Below are 19,922 nucleotides of genomic sequence, written 5' to 3'. Positions count from 1 at the left end.
AAACAAAACAAAACAAAACAAAAAACCAAGAGTAACCATAAATATTTTCAATGTGATTCAGACAGAGAGGGAAATCTCAGCAGAAGGAATTTTTGCTCATTCAACTTTGGTAGTATGGTTTCTTGCGCAATGCAAGATCAGAATTAAACTCTATTGTTTTTGTTTGCAAAAAATGCAAATAATGCTGATCTTAACAATCTTTTGACTATTGCTTCAGAATATTTATAAATCTAAACAAGATGCTTCTACCATATATGAAAAGCCCATAGCAAATAATCATTCTCAATGGAGAAAAACTGAGAGTTAAAATCAGGAACATGACAGGGATGTCACCTCTCACCACTCTTTTTTTTTTTTTTAACATCGTACTAGAAGTCCTAGCCTCAGCAGTCAGACAACAAAAAGAAATAAAAGGCATCTGAATCAGCAAAGAAGTCACTCACTCTTTGCAGATGACATGATACCCAAAAGACTCCTCCCCAAAATTGCTAGAACTCATACAGGAATTTATCAAAGTGGCAGGATATAAAATCAATGCACAGAAATCAGTTGCATTTCTTTACATTAACAATGAGACAGAAGAAAGAGAAATTAAGGAGTCAATCCCACTTAAAATTGCACCCAAAAACCATAAGATACTTAGGAAAAAACCTAACCAAAGAGGCAAAGAATCTGTACTCAGAAAACTATCGAACACTCATGGAAGAAATTGAGGAAGATACAAAGAAATGGAAAAACGTTCCATGCTCATGAACTGGAAGAACAAATACTGTTAAAATGTCTATGCTACCTAGAGCAATCTATACATTTAATGCAATTCCTATAAACATACCATCAACTTTTTTCATAGACCTGGAACAAACAATCTTAAAATTTGTATGGAACTAGAATAGACCCTAAATAGCCAAAGCAGTGTTGAAAAAGAAAAACCAAAGCTGGTGGCATCACAATTCTGGACTTCAAGCTACATTACAAAGCTATAATCATCAAGGCAGTATGGTACTGACACAAAAAAGACACACAGATCAATGAAACAGAATAGAGAACCCAGAAATGGACCCTCAACTCTATGGCCAACTAATCTTCAACAAAGCAGGAAAGAATATCTAATGGAAAAAAGTCTCTTCAACAAATGGTAGAAAAATTGAACAGCAACATGCAGAACAATGAAACTGGACCATGCCCTCGCACCATACACAAAAATAGACTCAAAATGGATGAAAGACCTAAATGTGGGACAGGAATCCATCAAAAATCCTAGAGAACACAGGCAGCAATCTCTGTGCCATTGGCTACAGCAACGTCTGGCTAGACACATCTCTAAAGGCAAGGGAAACAAAAGCAAAAGTGAATATTGGGTGTTCATCAAGATAATAGGCTTTTGGGGATCCCTGGGTGGCTCAGCGGTTGAGCGTCTGCCTTTGGCTCAGGGTGTGATCCTGGGGTCCCGGGATCGAGTCCCACATTGGGCTCCCTGTGGGGAGCCTACTTCTCCCTCTGCCTATGTCTCTGCCTCTCTCTCTCTCTCTCTGTGTGTCTCTCATGAATAAATAAATAAAAATCTTAAAAAAAAAAAAAAGCTTTTGCACAGCAAAGGAAACAGTTGAAAACCAAAGGATACTGACTTTGTGTCTATTGTGAGATGCAAAACCTTGAATGGGAGATGATATTTGCTAATGTCTTATCAGATAAAGGGCTAGTATCCAAAATCTATAAAAAAAAAAAACTTATCAAACTTAACACCCAAAGAACAAATAATCCAATCAGGAAATGGGCAGAAGACATGAACAGACATTTCTCCAAATTGTACAAATGGCTAACAGACACATGAAAAAATGCTCAACGTCACTTGGCATCAGGGAAATACAAGTCAAAACCACAATGAAATATCACCTCACACCAGTCAGAAAGGCTAAAATTTAACAAGTCAGGAAACAAATGTTGGTGAGAATGCAGAAAAAGGGGAACTGTCTTACACTTGGTGAGAATGCAAGCTGGTGTAGCCGCTCTGGGAAACAGTATGGAGGTCTCTCTCAAAAAGTTGAAAATAGAGCTACCCTACAACCCTGCAAGCGCACTACTAGGTATTTACCTACTAGGTATTTACCCCAAAGAAATAAACATAGTGGTCTGAAGAGGCACTTGCACCCCAATGTTTATAGCAGCAATGTCCACAATAGCCACACTATGGAAAGAGCCCAGATGTTTATTGAAATCTTGCCATTTGCAATGATGTGGATGAAACTAGAGGGTATTATGCTAAGTGTGATAAGTCAGAGAAAAACAAATACCTCATGATCTCATAGGTAGAATTTAAGAAACAAAACAGAAAAACATAGGGAAGGGAAGGAAAAATGAAGGAAGACAAAATCAAAGAGGGAGGCAAACCATAGAGACACTGAACTCTGGGAAACAGGTTTAGTCCAGGGGAAGTGGGTGAGTGGATGGGGCAACTGGGTGATGGACATTAAGGAGGGCACATAGTATAATGAACACTCAGTATTATATAAGACTGATGAATCACTGACCTCTACCTTTGAAACTAATAATACATTATATGTTATTTAATTGAATTTAAATTAAAAACAGTAAAAAATCAATCAACCAAACTTTAAAAAAAATAAACAATATGCTTTTAACTGGTTCAGGGGGCAGTTTATTTATTTTGCCCTATTTTAATCCTCTAAAGATCCACTGCAAGAAATAAGGAATATTTATGACCTGTGACTAATACCCAGTAATCATGATGGACAATGACTTTTGTCATTTAAGAGCTACTTGAGGAAAGAAAAAGACCTTCAGTGATCAGTAGGGCATTAACAAATCTAATAAACTGCTATTACTGCTTCAGTAATAAAAACGTAATGGCTTGTTAGATATAAAAATTGCATGAAATTTATTTAAAGACAATTTTGGGGTCAGAATGGGAGATTTACACATGTAATTATCCTGTTGATCAAGGTGAAAATGAATAACTTGCTTTTAGTAAAAAAGGTAAGAGGGCATGCTTATTTTATTCTTTTTGTATGATATGAGCCTTGGAAAGATCTAGATATTAGTGGTGGCTGCAATTTCAGAGCGATTATTATATGGTGGAAGTTTTTATTTTAATATTTTTCAAATAGGGGGGCTTTGGAGGGGTTTGGAAGGGAAAAGGTGGGTGCAGAACTCTAGAGAGTGCTGGGAATCAAATTACCATTTCTTGTGGAACCTAGATTAATAGTATATCCAGGGGTGATTTGAAGAGTCAGAACTTCTGTCCAGGATCTTTTGTGTCCAAACATGAATAGCTATAGGATCTGGGGCAGCCCACACACTTGCTGACTGGTGCCTTAGTTTTATCTAAAGGGCTGAATTTGGCTGACCCATTAATTTGTTCTGTCCTCTTTTCTAATGTCATATATGCCATCTAAAAAAATTGAAATTATTTAGTTGCTGTTTTCTTCTTTATATATTATTCAGTATAACTTTTATGTTATGTATTGATGCATAACAAATTACCACATATTTAGGGCCTATAAACAATATGTATTTATTAACTCACAATTTAGTGGGTGTGGAATCTGGGCATGGATTAATTAGATCTTTTGCTTTATGGTCTCTAATGAGTTTGCCAGCAAGGTGTCAGCCAAGGCTAGGATCTCATCTGATAGCTTGATTGGAAAATATCTGCTTCCAAAGTCATGCAGTTGTTGGCAAGGTTTAGTTCTGTTGGACTGAGAGCCTCAGTTTCTAATTGGTTGTTAGCTATTGACCAGAGACCACACTCAGTTCCTGGCTACATGGGTCTCCCTAATGTGGCTCTTTGGTTAATCAAAGTGTGCAAGGTAAGAAGGCAATCGAGTCTGTTAGCAAGAAAAATGTAACTTATGAAACTTAATCATGGGAGTAACAACTTTTGTCATCTCTTATTGTTTAGAAGCAAGTCACAGGTCATGTTCACACTAAATGGGAGGGGATTGCACAAGTGTGATTACCAGGGGGTAATTGGGGCTTTTTTAGAGTCTGTCTGCCACAATATGATTTTGTTAAAAGATACGCTTTTTTAGAAAATGTAAGCAGTATGGGTAAGTTTCTTAAAAAACTCTGTAATCCCATATCCAGAGATAAAAGCCACTAATATTTCAATACATAGCCTTTCAGTCATTTTTCTATTTCATATATTATTAAAGTTAATGAGAATGTGGTCATAACTTGATGCACTCTTGTATAGTCTTATTTCCTTAAGCATTCTTGCAAGCTAGTGAATAATCTTCTATACCATTTTAAATAGCTGTGTAAATTTATGCTATGATTAGACCATGGTTTATTTAACCTAGAGGTTGGCAAATTTTTTATGCAAAGAGCAAGACAGTAAATATTTTAGCCTTTGGGGGCCATAAAGTCTGTTGCATTTACCCAACTGCTGTTATAGTGCAAACAAACATGTTAGTAAGTGTGATTGTGACTGTGTTCCAGTAAAACTTTATTTATGGACATTGAAACTTAAATTTCCTATGCTTCTTATGTGTTATGAAATATTTTCTTTTGATTTATTTCAATCATTAAAAATGTTGAAACTATTTTTAGCTCATGGGTTAGACTTGGTCTGTGGGTCAGTTTGGTTTATCCTATTATTTCTTGGTAGATATTCAGATAGTTCTGTGTTGTTAGTATTATAATTAATAATTAACATCTTGATAGCTAAATCTATGTGCCTATTTGTGCTTACTTACTGAGGACAAATTCTTTTTTTTTCTTTTTTTTAAAGATTTATTTATTTATTCATTTATTTATTTATGTTGGACATAGAGAAAGAGGGAGGCAGAGACACAGGAGGAGGGAGAAGCAGGCTCCATGCCGGGAGCCCGACGTGGGACTCAATCCCGGGACTCCAGGATCGCGCCCTGGACCAAAGGCAGGCGCTAAACCGCTGAGCCACCCAGGGATCCCGACAAATTCTTAAAAGTAGAATTATTGGGCCAAAGGTTGTGTGTGTAAAACTTCGTACACATTAGTAAATTACCTTCCATAAAAACGGAGTTAAGTTTATATCTTTACCAAAATATATGGTTATGCTTATTTTTCTGTGTGCTCTCCAACACTGAGTATTATCTTATTAGGTATTTCTATGATATGATAGGTTAAAAACTGCTGAAGATTTTCCTTTTCAAAAACAGTTCATATTCTATTTTAAATTAACATTTAAAAATGTATTTTAAATCTGTGATTTCTTTCTTTCTAAGGTGTCTTAAGATAACTTGGCCAGCTGAAATGACATGCAAATAGGCTGAGAGCCACTTGACCATTAAGAGTCAATAACATTGTGCTAATGCCTATTACAGGAGATTACTGATTAAAAGATTGGTAAAGCCCCTGCCTATTTGAGCCACTGGCATTAAATAGCCATTGGCAGAAAAAATAAATAGTCAATATAGACACTTTATAGTATTTAAGACAAGGAGTTGATTATACCCAAGAAGGAAATATGCTAATAGCTTTGGGTCATTTTGAGAAATGGACAAAATGAAAAATTAACCATTTTAATTTATGTCTCTATCTATAGTATAGTCATCTTGTATTTTTCAGGGTTTGGTTCTGTTTTCTTTCTAAGACTCAGATATGATCATGTCACTTCTATTTTTTTAAGATGATTTTTTTATTGATTTGAGAGAAAGAGCATGAGCAGGGGGAGGGGCAGAGAGAGGAGAGTAAGAAGCTGACTTCCCACTAGGTGGGGAGCTGAGCATAGGGATCAATCCCAGGAACCTGAGATCATGACCTGAGCCAAAGTCAGATGCTTAACCGACTGAACTACCTAGGTACCCATGTCACTCCTATTTTAAAAATCTTTCCTGGTTCCTTGCTTGCCTTCTGAAATCAGACTTCTTAGCATGTTGTTCAAGATTCAGTGAGGTGACTTTAACTTCATATAATTCTGATTTCCCATAGGAAATAATGATAAAATGATAATAACAAGTAGTGTTTATTGTCTTAAACTGCCAGATCTTGGGGTAAGTGCTTTGGGGTAGGTATTATTATTATTACTCTTTTAAAGATGGGAAAGTAGATTTAGAGAATTTAAATATCTTGCCCAAGATCAAACAGTAAACATTTCCTACCCTCCTGTACTCGATGCCCTAAAAAAATGATTTATGTTTTGCTAGTGTAAGGTCTTCAGTTGACTGCTTTATTTAGGAGAGTCTGGCAGGGTCTCAGAGAAAAGACATTTTCTCCAGTCTACCTTGGAGAAGCTTTAAGAGTTTCAATTGCTCCAGCACTGTGTTTATTTCAAACAACAGTAATGTAGATGAACTTTGGAGTGACATGTTAATTCCCCTTTTCTGGACACCTGGAGCATATTAGAATACCAAGAAGGGAAATACAGCTCCCTATAGAATATTCCATTGGATAATAAAATTCTTGAGCACCTAGCTTTGAATTGATGATCTATGGCAGTGTGTATATTTTATTTTTATACTCTATGGGAAAATATAGCAATAATAATTCAGGGCAAAAGGGACAGTAATAGATTGTCAACTATTATTACCTTTAATGAAATGAAAGTCTCATTGGAAAATGATGGGAAATTAATGACTTAAGCAATAAGCCAAAATCACTACACCTTGTACAAAAGAAATGGCAGGAACATCTCCCTTCTCAATAACTTTTCTCCCTCTGGCTTAGAGGAAATTATTTGGAAGCTGAGAAAATACCTGAGTTTATTAAGGAGGATAATGTGGCTGTTCTTTCCAAGTGCTAGGAATCCTGAGTCCTTACTGTTGGGTATGAAGTAACTATGAGCTCTGTTGAAGTTACCAGTGCAGTATAGTGTATGAGGTTGCCAGTGGCAGTACTTCATCTAAAAACCATCCTAAGCTCACACACTTGAGAGTCCTCATTAGGAGGCCCTAGTTTAAATAGTTTGTACAACACTGATTGGTCCCTGATTCCCCTTCCCACCAGGTAGAGGACATTCCCTTAAAAAAAATCACCCATGAGGCCATACTACTTTATTCATTTTCTTATACTGGATTCTACCCAGAATGTCTATCAATAAGCTCATCTGCAAACAGTGTCTAAAAGTCCACCTACCACTTAGTTCAGGAAAACCTGGCAAAGGAATTATGATAGTGGTTATTTTTTTTCACCAACCAAACTCTGCTAAAGTATATGATTCTTTTATTGTTCTTTGTCACTAAACATATGGAACCCAAAAATGTGTTTCAAATTTTGCCTAACCTCTCTCTTTTCCTTCCATTTATTGAGAGAAAAGTATACTAGTCAGATTGGTGACTTTCTTGGCTCCCTCTATTAGCTAAAGCTACTGGCACCCTATAAAAAGAAAGACACATGAGTAGCAGGTTTTCCCAGGTGTTCTTTTTCCCACTGGCCTATTAGGACCTTGGATCTCATTTGGTTCTGTTTGCTTATACTTGAGCACTTGGTCTCCACCTCTAGCCTCTTTGGATGATGAGTCCACTGAATGATTTCTCTCCATTGATATGGGTAACTGAGATGTGAATAAAGATGGAAAACAACAAAAAAGACAGTCCTGGGAGTTGATAGATTGCCTTTTTGGGATGTTCTATCCAAGGTTCTATTGTTCTTGGTTGGCCCTGTCAGGAAGAGATAAGGGAAAGAGTTTCTTCAATCTTTAGTGTATCACATGTCGGTGCTTGAGAACCAATTTCCTACCCCACCCACTCCTCATGGAGTCAAAAGTTATCTCCATCCTACAAAAACACCACAGAAAAAGATAGAATTTTCACCTCCCATCTGTAGTTTCAATAAAAGTAACCATCTGTAGGCCTACACAGCTGATTAAGGCCATCTAGGTTATTCCCTTAAAAATTTCAATTTAAATATTTTGCTGGTACAACCTTAACCATGTACTAGTATTCTCTGATGCCAATAATTTTTAAAATTTATTCATTTGAGAGAGAGAGAGAGAGAGCATGAGCAGAGGTGGGGGGCGGGGGGGGGAGTGGCACGGGGAGGGGGGTTCTGAGGGAGAGGGAGAAGCAGACTCCCTGCTGAGTGGAGCTCAATGCAGGCTTGATCCCAGGATTCTAGGATCATGGCCTTAGCTGAAGGCAGCGGCTTAACTGACTGCGTTACCCAGGTGCTCCAATGCCAGTAGGTTTGGCTATTTTATACCCTTCTCCCTTCCCCTGCCCCCCCCATTAGTATAAAATACACTATACTTTTGTAAACAAAACATTTTTCTCTTATAAAACCACTTTAAGGTATTTTAAAATATATGTATGTTGAAAGTACTTGAATGTTTTTTCCCCAGAGAATTTCTTTGTAAAAGTGGGTGTATGTTACATGTGTGTGCATCTGCTATGCAGGTAAGTAAGGTGCCAGGGTTTGCAAAGACCTGGGTTAGGGAAAGCAATCTCATGCATGCTGTCTTTTGTCACCCACTTGGTCACATAAGAATGGTTCTTGAACTACTTAGACTACTTTCTTTCTTTCTTTTTTACTTCAACAGATTTATTTGCTGTTATTGTTTTAAAGATTTTATGTATTTATTTGAGAGAGAGAGAGAGAGCGTGTGCGCACAAGCAGGGAGGAGGGGTAGAAGGAGAAGCAAACTCCCTGCTGAGCAGGGAGCCCACCATGGGACTTGATCCCAGGACCCAAGGATCATGACCTGAGCCGAAGGCAGATGCTTAACCCACTGAACCACCCAGATGCCCCAGATTTATTTTTTTTTTAAAGAATGGAATTTAAGGAGAAAAAAAACCATGGGGCAGAGGATGGAATAGAAAATCAATACAAATGTAAGCTGTTTTGCTAATTGCATAACCATAACAAATTCATACAGAGAATGCCCTGCACAAAACAACTCAGTAAAGGCTCAGAGATGGAGGTGCTTCCTGAGGCAAGGCTGAAGATTTCAGTCTCTGGTATTTGGAATTTGGACTGCAGTGCTTGTATTCAGATGGATCATTGGGTGTATGACATGGTTCATGCTCTTAACTAGAATTGAGTAAAAGAATGGACACTTGGGCCGGGTAGAAGTAGATGAAGTGTTTGGCTTCATGTGTCACATCACCACCAAAGTTCCTTCCCATGATGCCGAACCAGGTGGGGTTGTACTTCTTGTCGAACTCCTTCTTCATATGGGCCGCAGTGTCCCTCCCTGTTGTATTTCTCCAACACCAAGCCCTGTTGCATCTTCTTTGACATAATTGGTTTTGATCACAGCCTTTTGGTTGCAGATGGTTACTAAGGAGCAGGGGGTGGACTGCTGGTAAATGTATCCTGGAGGAGGGGCTGGCGATGCTCAGATCCAGAGGAAGCTGCCATAGCTACTGAAGCACATCAGTACTTGTGGCACATTTGGGCTTAAAATCCTTTTTTTTTTTTTTTTTTTTTTTTACCAAGAGATAAGGATTCCACTCAACCTATGCCAGCTTTAGTACCTTTTTCATGCTTATTGAATATTCTTTTGTCTCTGCTTAAAGAATGTGGGTCATATACCTCCTGGCCAACTCCACTGTCATATTGTGACTGAACTAACCTGAGTTTGCTCCTTGGTGAGTTACAGATAGAGATTACAGAGGAAACTTCATTTGCAACAATTAAGAAGATCCTGAGGAATAACTTCCAAAGCTGTGGCTCCCTGAATGAGGGTGAGTGGGTTTCTTTTATTTAGGGTTAGGAGGAATATTCAGAGAGGGGAGCTTTGTCATTGCATGTAGAGGTTGTGTATCCACACTTAGGAAATCTGCCTATACATGTATAGTGTGTTATGCTAATGAGGGTTGTACTCCTCCTTGGTCAGAAACTTTAACATTATAATTGAAGCAGAGGTAACTCTCAGGCAAGAGGAAGGGGCTATGGGTAGTCTTCAAGAATGGTACAAACCGATTGAGGTCTTGGACCTCTTACAGGTTAGGAATGCAGGGCCCCTTGCTTACTTTGGAAACAGCACTGGGAGTTTCTACCACTAATTTGTTGTCTCTGATATGGTTAGGCTCTTTCCTGGCCTGGTAGCATCTGTTAATCTTTTACATTCCCTTTGCTCCCTTAAAATCCTTAACTACTGAGGCTTTTGTAACTCTGACACCTCCTAGCAGGTTCTATAAGAAGTGTGTTTGGTCAAGTGGAGCTGTTAGGGTGTAGATCACAGAAAATAGCTGGAGGCCTAAAATGACTTCTCTTGTGTCCAAAAGCTGTGCCTTGTCTTTCTTTTTCTGGAGACTTCTAACTCTTTCTACTTTCAATATCTGTTCTCTGTGGGGAGGGGACAGGATCTTTGTACTGTGCACAGATGGGTGTACTTAGGCAGATTGCCCTATGCTGTCCTCAGGGAGAGCCTTTTGGCCATGGGGAACTGAGCCCAGTATTGTAGCTGATCTTATGCTGTCTATTCCCTTTGTAAGTAAAGCACTGTTCCATCCAGTGCTTGACTGAATTGTTTTCTTCTTGATGACTCTCTTACCAAGATGCAGTGGGCAAAAGCTTTTAGAGTCTTCCCCTGAGATTTGTAACCATGGCATGGTTATCTGCTCAATAATCTGAGACTGAATTGGGTGATTTATCTGAGGTTAGCTTGCTGGTATGGCTTGAATGTTTGTGCCCCCCACCCTCGTATGTTGAAATACTAATCTCTAGTATTTGGAGGTTGGACCCTTAGGAGACAATTAGATTTAGATAATGACTTGAGGTGGGGGAAGATTGGATTTGTGCTCTTATAAGAAAAGGAAGAGACCAGAGCACCACCTCCCTCTCTGCTACGCGAGAATAGCAAGAAGGCCAGGAAGAGAGCCCTCGAGAAATGAATCTTCTGGTACCTTGACTTGGATTTACCATCCTCTAGAACCATGAGAGATAAGTGTTGTTTAAGCTACCCAGTCTCTAGTATTTTATAAAATACTAGAGTATTTTGTAAATTCTCTCTCTGTTCTGCTCCCCTCTGTTCTGATGTCTGGAGTGTGTGTGTGTGTATGTGTGTGTGTGTCTGTGTGTATTGACAAAAATAAAATCATATGCCATTTTTTAAAGAAGATGCATTAGAGCCACTGATTTATTTAATTTAATCAGGTCCAAAGGGAAACAAGTGGGACAGAGAGACTTGAGGCTCTTCCTCCTAACAAAGGACTGAAGGAATTTTCTATGGCATTTATAGATACGAGCTTGAATACAGTTTCCCATGACAACCAATTAGTATGTGTGAGATTAATGGTTACATTCCACAGGAGATACTGTTAAAGTTTTGAAGTCTTGATATCTTGAGGGGACATATTACAAATAATTTAGCAAGGACACATTTCTTTTGGTTACAAAATACTAAGTAGCATGGTTACAAGATATGGAACAGATATAAATCGACCCCAGGGCCTACTTCCAACGGATGGTTTAGGATTCCTCTCCTTGTGAATGTTCTCAGCCTTTATTTTGTCTAAGAAGTTCTTCTAATGGTTATACGACCGGCATCTTGTTTCTGCAGCTGCTCCTGTAACAAACTACCACTGATCTTAACAACTGTTGGTAAAACGGTCCAGAGATCCAAGTGAGTTGCAGGAATCCAGAAAGTTCTTGTCCTCATTATTTATCTAAATTGTTTTTGTAACCTTGAACATGTCAACTAATTCCCCATTCTTTTTTTTTTTAAGGTTTTATTTATTTATTCATGAAAGACACACAGAGAGAGGCAGAGACACAGGCAGAGGGAGAAGCAGGCACCCTGCAGGGAGTCTGATGTGGGACTCAATCCTGGGACCCAAGATCACGCCCTGAGCCTAAAGAAGATGCTCAACCACTGAGTCACCCAGGTGCTCCTTTCCCCAATTTCGACTCCACTCCAGTCAGACCAAGTTACTCACTGCTTTGTATATGCATTTGTCACCTGGGGTCACCGTGTCTTCCCTTTTTGTAATGTTTCCTGCTCTCCTTTCCTATCTGCAGCCTTCCCATTCTGTAAAGGCAGTGTGGTTGCCCCAACCTCACCCCCTCCAGGGGTGACTTCTTCTTGAGTCCTAATTCTTTCTTTCTTTTTGTTTTTTTAAATTTTTTTTTAAATTTTTATTTTTATGATAGTCAGAGAGAGAGAGAGAGAGAGAGAGAGAGGCAGAGACATAGGCAGAGGGAGAAGCAGGCTCCATGCACCGGGAGCCCAATGTGGGATTCGATCCCAGGTCTCCAGGATCGCGCCCTGGGCCAAAGGCAGGCGCCAAACCGCTGCGCCACCCAGGGATCCCTAATTCTTTCTTTCTTCCATCCTCTTCCCATCTTTGTTTTGTCTCAAGGATGGGTTGGAAGATCCACTATAGGTGCAACTCTATTTTGTATTTCTTTGCATCTCCTCAATTTCTAAATATGGCAAGCCTATGTATGATTTGTTAGTAGGTGTTGTGGATAGACTACTTGGTTCTGTCCTCTGGTATTAAAAATAATGTTTAATATTTACCTCATGGGACTATTTCAGCCAAGCCCTATAAGATTACTAAAGGGTGACCAAAAGACAAAACAAATTAGCCTTTTAAATGGCTATCTCTGGTGAAATTAATGTGAAACTTAAATTTTGAAATGCTCAATATAAAAAAGGCCAAAAATTGCATACATTTATTAGTAGCATGAATTTCTTCTTTAGCATAGTGTCTTTAAGCAGAGAAGAAATGAAAAATTGCTAACACAATGTAATTTTTAGTGCAATTAAAAAAGTAGAAACTGTAGCCCTTTGACGGTCTAGTTCTATTCTGGCTGGGAATTGTTAACTTAAATCTGAACTTCCCTTAAGCTGTTTGCTTATGTATGCAAGTATTTCTTCATGAATTTACCATTTCTTAAATATATTATTTTGTTCACTCAATAGTTTTGCATTCACTGAAGGCTAAAACAGACCACAACAACTAAACAAATTAATAAAATGATGACTCTACAGGAAATAAGTGGGAGACTCAGATATCATAAGTCAAGCACAGTGTGTTCCAGAAGAAATGCCTGAAGGTAAGCACAAAGCCCTGGAGGTAGAAGAGCTTCAGAAATGGAAAGGAGACCAGTGTGATGGTCATGGTTGGGGGCGTGGGGGGGGCAGGAATAAAAAGAGACGTTGTTAGGGAGGGGGCCAGAGGCCAGATCAAGCAAGTCCTAATAGGTTATAAGAGGAGTTTTATTTAATGGGTGATGAAAAACCTGTGAAAGGTCTGAGGGAGAGCCATAATATGATCTGATTACATTTTTGAAAGGATCTCTCAGCCTATTGTAGGACGAATAAATTAGAGGGGTCAAGAGCAAAAGGAAAAAGGCCAGTCAAGAAATTGGTGCCCTAGTGGCTTTGGCCAGAGTGGCAGCAGTGGAGATGGAAAGGGCTGTATGCTTTTGAGATAAATTTGGAATTAGAACCTACAGAAATTTGTAATGGATAGGAAGGGGATGGCAAGGGTAAGGGATGAATCAAAGATGGATCCCATGACTCTTCATCTAAATGCATTCTTTCTCTATAGGTTATTTTTGCTTTTACTAAAAACTTAAGTCTTTCAGATCTTAAGGAAAAAATAACAAAAGGAATGTTGGAAAAAAAATGCCTTCATGGCTTTAAAAAATACTGTGAATTTCTTGCTTAGAATTCTGAGTGCTTGGTCTTTCAGTGGCTTTTGGCCAAAGGCAATAAAATTGTAACATGCACATTGGGTGCATAGCTGGCCAGATTGTGGCATCATTTAGAAAAGTATATTGAAAAATGTTTCTGTCTCTTGAACCACTTCCGATTGTAATATAAATTCTCCCAATCCAACTAATTTTATATGCACAGAAAATAGTACAACTCCACGGGAAATATAAATTTTTCATTGACTAGCAGCCTGTAACTGCTTTAAGTGTAATTACACATTTTTCATTTAAGATCAATTTCACAAAATCGTTTTTATGACCTAAGGCTGCCTTCTTAATAATTGGGTGCAGCTAATTTATTAGGGTTTGCATGTGTTGGTATTGGTGTCATTCTTGCCTGAGTTTAATAGAAACAGTCTCCATGTGGATATGGAAAAGACTCTCTGGTTTCATATTTATTTCCCTTCTGCTGATCCAGTGAACCCTCTTTTGTTTCTCAGCATATACAGTTCTGTAGAAAGCCCACGATAACCTGTTCTTAAAACAGCTCAGTAGACAAATGAGGATATTTTCCATTTAATGCTAGGGAAGATGCCCCCTCAGAACATAATTAAATCTGATCTTTCTCACTTGAAGCAGCATGAATAATTCATGGAGTTTAGGCATAATCAGGTTCTAGGCTTTGGGAAATTTTCAGTTGATGTGCAAAGGTTAATTTTTTTTTTTCGTTAAAGGAAAAGATCCTATGGAGCTGTCTTCTATGCTATGCTATTAAGATTCTTTGAATCTTAATTCAAGTGCTATGGAGCTTCCAGTAAAGGAATGTGTTGTTGGGGGCGTGTCATTTTATGCAGAGGAAGTGAACTTGTGTACACACATAATTCAGTATACTTATTTTAACCTGCATCTCTTCTCTTATATAAATATGAACAAGAGTCCTGATTTCACTGAATGGGAGAAGTCTAGAATTAAGGGGTACATCCCAAAACTCGGGCTCTTTGCCATATGGATCATTAGGAGGAACTTGGCACTTGGGGTTTTGTTCTCTGGCTTTGTTCTGAGTTAGGAGTCCTAGAGAAGTAGCCAAAAGGTCGCCTAAGGGAGCTCTGTGTGGACTCAGACCCCATCATCTCCATTCCCTTCAGTAGGAATAATCTGGAATTTTAAATATTCTTTTTTTTTTATGATAGTCATACAGAGAGAGAGAGAGAGAGAGAAGCAGGCTCCATGCACCGGGAGCCCGACGTGGGATTCGATCCCGGGTCTCCAGGATCGCGCCCCGGGCCAAAGGCAGGCACCAAACCGCTGCGCCACCCAGGGATCCCTTAAATATTCTTTCTATGAGAAATATAGGTCTTCCCCTTTTCTCAAGCATGCCAACAGGGTATCATTGTAGATGCTAAGTGTAAAAATGATGATACATGATTACTGCATTCAAAAGGTTCTTGCAATGGTATTAGGAGATAAGATACACATGAGAAGCTAACCAGCAGGATGGTAGTGTGTAATGAGCAGCACCAATAGCAAAGCTGATGCTCCTGCCAGGAAAAGATCACTTTATATTGGTTGTCATGTAAGGGAAGGCCTGTGGCAATGGCACTTGGGATAGATTTTGAGAGATTTAGGGAATTTTGATGTGTGGCAAGAAAAGGAAAGGGAATTTTAAGAGGCTCATCATAGAATAGGACACAGTTTGTTAGGTAATAGTGGGGATGAGTACAAGAGGTTTGTATGAGTTTGGGGCCAGGTTATGGAGGCCTTAACACTGGAGTGAGGCTTTTGGGTAGAAGACAATGAGGAGCCTTTGAAGGCTACTAGGTAGGGAGAACACATGATTCAACTAGCATTTTAAAATCAAAGTTAGTAGCATAGTTTACATTTAGTTGGTGAAGGAAGAACTCCTGGTAGGGATCTAAGGTTGTAGGCCATCACACTTATCCATAGTGTAAATTAGATGACCAGTGCATGTAGGGAAAGTTGATGGTCTTTTTTCCTTATGAATTCTCATATACTCCAATTTCTGAACCTTTGAAATGAGGAGCCACTGAGTAGCAGATGTATGATCCTGGATACATTTCTCCTGAGATGTAAGTGGCAAGATAGCATTTGTGGCAAAAAATTTGGAGAATATTATTTTAGGCTTGAGCCTAATTGCCCTGTGATTCTGTGCTTACTGCTGTGATATATATAATGGAACTGGTCTCTTGGTGCCTATATAGTCCAATGAGACCTCCTCATTTTTGACCAGTCCATTCACCCATAGGATGGCTTGGAGATTCTTAGACACTGGGTATTTGGGGGTTTGTCCTGTTGCTTCCAGTGCATATATGAAAGCTGGGAAAACAGCATAGATGTTGAAAATGGCCAGGGCTGCTAATCAGAAGACTGTGAACTTCCTGAGGGTACGAATTCATTCACTGTGCACATCGATAGTATATATACAGTAGTGACTACTCAGACAGTCATTGGTACAGGGTCTGGCACATAGTAAGTGCTTTAAAATGTTTGTTGAATGAATAAATGAATCTTGTTAAATATGCTGCAGATCCTCTGAACCTCTCAACTATCCAGATGGAGATAGACCAAGACCAACAGCCATCAGACTATATCCCCAATAGAAATTAATGGGCATAAAGCAAGGGAATGAGGGTCCTATCAGTCACAGCAAGGAGAGATGGTCATTTGAAGGACTGTGTTTGATCTAGTGGCAGCTTGAGGGCAATACCAGGCTTGCTTCTTTGGTCTAGGCTGCTGGAGCTTTTGGAGCACTGAGAAATGAGACACATAATATCTTTGAGCAGTCCATTTACAACATCAGGCTTCCCTCCATGCTTTGTGGGTAGAACACTAGCTGTTTGGCCTGGTGACCTGTCCAGGTGCATGTATTTACCATGTTTGTGGACCAAGCAAGGAACAGTGTGACATCTACCCAGAGTAAAGGCCGTGCTTGAAATAGTAGAGATGGGGCTGGTGGCTCAGGTTTGCACAGTAAGATTACTGTGGAGAACCTCATTTGATAAGAAGCCTGGACTGTCTCCATAGGTAACAAGGAAGCAGATGTTACAAAATTTCAAAGCAAGGGAACTCCAATACTCTAGTGTATATTTTAGAAACATAACACAGTTGAAATGTATGTAGAATTGGGAAGGAAGAAGATGGAAAGCAGAGAAATCATTAAGAATGCCATTACTATGCCCCAGTAAGCAGGATTTTTCTATTGTCATGTTTGTGGGAATGCAGTTTGGCCCATTATGCCGCTGAATATGCAAACATGGCAGGATTCTTCTATAGTTCCATCATAGTTTAGTAAGTTATGTCGTTAATTATGCCTGTCAATGAATCAACAAATTAAAATTCTGGGATTTTGCCATCTGGCAAAATTTGCATCTCCCCATATTTTGTTCTTTGCCAGAAAGCATGTTTTTGGCTATCTTGCTTTTCTTCTTGTAGAAGTTGAGTTGGAATTACTTAAGAATACAGAAGAACTTTATTGAGAAGCACTAATGAGATGAGGCCCCCAGTGCCTTGAATAAGTTGGTTTATCTATCAGAGCACTGAAATTACACCCGGGGAGGAAGTTAGAACTGGGCTCAACTTCATAGACATCCATAAACACATGGGTTTGGCTGGTCTGAGCTTGGTTACATGAAGCATGAGAACTGTTATTTACTTAGCCTGTTAAAAAGAGAATTCCCCTTTCCTCCTCAGCACCTACCTTTCATCATCCCAATTCCTGGGATTACCTGGGTGCAACCTGAGTTTAGTCAGGGCTAGGTGTGTGGAGCAGCATTTTAAACATGAGTTTGGGGTAGCCTGGGCAGCTCAGTGGATTAGCGCCACCTTTGGCCCAGGGCATGGTCCTGGAGATCAGGATCGAGTCCCACGTTGGGCTCCCTGCATGGAGCCTGCTTCTCCCCCTGCCTCTCTCTGTCTCTCTCTCTCTGTGTCTCTCATGAGTAAATAAATAAAATCTTAAAAAAAAAAACCACATGAGTTTGGACAGAAGAATCTGAGAATGGTGTTCTTAGTGAAAGGAAAGGAAAGTCACCATGTCTCCTTGTGTTTGTTTTCACTCCATGAATCTCTGGTGACACAGCATGGTGATTAAGACATGGAATTTTCTTGTTCTTGGCTGAGGGATCATACCAGCCTTGGCTTACTGCTAAGTTGGAGATCCTGTTTGTGAGAGGAAGCTTATAGTCTTTGATCTAGGCCAGGGGTCAGCATACTTTTCCTGTGAAGGAAGGTGGTAAATATTTTAGACTTATGGTCTAATGGGCCATATGGTCTCTGTCACAACTACTCAACTCTGCTGTTATGGTGAGGAAAGCCACCACACACAATACTCAAGCCAATGAGTGTGTCTCTGCTCCAGTAATAGTTATTTACAAAATAGGTGGTGGCTAGATTTGGCCTGTGAGCTGGTCTCTGCACTTACTAATTTTAGAGAAGTGACTTGAGGTGGCAATGACTTCATTGATAGACTATCATGCTACATTTCCCTCCTAGTTTTTTACCATGTTTGTCTGTAGGTACCTTCCCATAAATACAACCGTAAACTATAGCACCCTCCAAACTCTGCAGCTTGTTTTATTTAAGAACTCAGTGTCATGTTCAAGGTGAAGAAAGGAAGTGCCAAGAGTCCATAAGGATGTGCTGGCAAGTACATTTCTCAATATATAGTATTGATAAGACTAACCATGGGGCTGGTGATGATCACATAAAAATGGCTATTTCACATGCAGGGAGGAATTTATATTTTTTGTTTTTCTCATGTACCCAAAAGAAGATTGGTTCTTTTCTGCATGATTGCGAACACCTGAGTTTCTCTCTTTTCATGTGCCACTGCCGTTTTATCATTGCCCAGAGATTATGGATGCTGCACTTAGACCTGTTAGATGTTAGGCTGCCTTTCGATTTTTTTCAAAGCTTGGAAAACCAATTGCATTACACCCTCTATGCTCCTGTTCATATTTTCTCAGTCTCACCTGTCTCTTGCTCCAGCTGTGTGGCACCCTGAGTGACATCACCCAGGTACAGTGTGACTGCACCTCGTTCCTCTCCAGGACCTTCTAGCCAAACACTGCAGTGGGCATCCATCTCACTTCTCTAGAAAATGGAAGTAGTGAGCTTTTAACAAACGGGCATGGGAACCAGTGGATAAATTCTTTACCTTTTCCCCTAATGTGGATGATACTGAAGTGGTACTTATACAACTTCTTGGAGATGCAGTCTTCAAATCAAGCAATGAGTCACACTTGATGGTGGCCAGTTGAATGATGCATATTGGCAGCTTAGTTGTTCTGTGCTCCCCTCAGCTTATTCTTCACTCTTGCTCCCTCGAACCCTATCCTGTAATTAAATGCTAGTGTACAAATCCTCTGGCTCAGGCTCTGCTTTCTGGGGAACCCAGACTAAGTCTCTGCTCTAGGAAGCAATAGCTTACATGCTAAAGGAATACAGGACCCAAGGGAACATGTGCAGGAGGGATCTTGTGAATGTTCTGTTGGGGAGGGCAGCAGTGCTTCAGCTGGATTACGCAGGAGTCCGATGGGACTAAGGATCCCATTGTTTGTGGTAAGGGAGGTGATGATCATCCTGACATGCAGCAGTATTGCAATTATTCAGGCTTTCTCTTACTTCCCATGTAGGTGGAAGAGAATTCTGTGCAGGAAGCCCTGGGCCCTGTGGAGCTATGTAGATTGAGTAATGTGGGGCATGACAGTGATGAGGATGGTGAATAGAGTGCTATGGCTTCAGTTAAGGCATTGTAAGCCTTAAAAAAATAAGCCAGTGCAATCAATGTCCAACTTACAACATGCTTTATGAGAAGGTCCCTGACACCTCTGAAGGAGATTGTCATCTTGTCTAGTGTGGAATTTAAAGGATAGTTATAGGGGAGGCAGAGCTAAGAACGAAGCTAGATGAAGAGCCCTGGAAGGTCTCTTGTGTTAGAGTCAAGGTCCTGATAGAGAAGGAGTGGGCCCCTGAAGCTTGGGAAGGGGACATTTGAGGTATGCACCAAAAACAGCAAATCCCCAGGCTCACCTGGAGCCCCCCAGATAACAGTGACAGCCCCCAGCAGGCTACAAGGGCCTGGTGGCCTTGACTGACACACATCCTTGAAAGCTGATGCTGATTCTCAGGATCTGTCCCTTCCACTCCTTGTTACTTTTAAGCTGGTTCAATAAAGTCAGGTTCCAGCACAGCCTAAAGGGGGAGAAGAAGTAGCTCAGATGCCACAGGTGTGGCTGGTGCTGGAGGAGATCCTGTAGGTGTGCAATTTGGGGAGGCTGATGTGGGAGGCTGCCCAGAGAGAATGTATTTACATGGGGCACTCACCTGTGACTCTGGACTCAGTGTTCTGGCAGTAACTT

The 19,922-nt window shown here is 39.9% G+C and overlaps 1 long non-coding RNA gene and 1 pseudogene across 1 annotated transcript in view; one reads left to right on the top strand and one right to left on the bottom strand.

Annotated features, from left to right (window-relative positions):
• Positions 1-8,729: 8,729 nt before the first annotated feature.
• Positions 8,730-11,542, bottom strand: LOC129512186 (dynein light chain 1, cytoplasmic-like; annotated as a pseudogene).
• A 1,307-nt stretch (positions 11,543-12,849) lies between these two features.
• Positions 12,850-19,922, top strand: part of LOC129511933 (uncharacterized) — a 28,589-nt gene continuing 21,516 nt past the window's right edge. Inside the window, exon 1 of the long non-coding RNA XR_008664944.1 lies at positions 12,850-12,942. This is a non-coding gene — a long non-coding RNA (uncharacterized LOC129511933). The remainder of the gene's footprint in view (positions 12,943-19,922) is intronic.

The sequence above is a fragment of the Nyctereutes procyonoides genome, unplaced genomic scaffold (genome assembly GCF_905146905.1).
Source record: "Nyctereutes procyonoides isolate TBG_1078 unplaced genomic scaffold, NYPRO_anot_genome, whole genome shotgun sequence".
Lineage (NCBI taxonomy): Eukaryota > Metazoa > Chordata > Mammalia > Carnivora > Canidae > Nyctereutes > Nyctereutes procyonoides.
The sequence above is the reverse complement of the archived record's forward strand: the minus strand, read 5'-3'. Positions and strand labels throughout refer to the sequence as shown.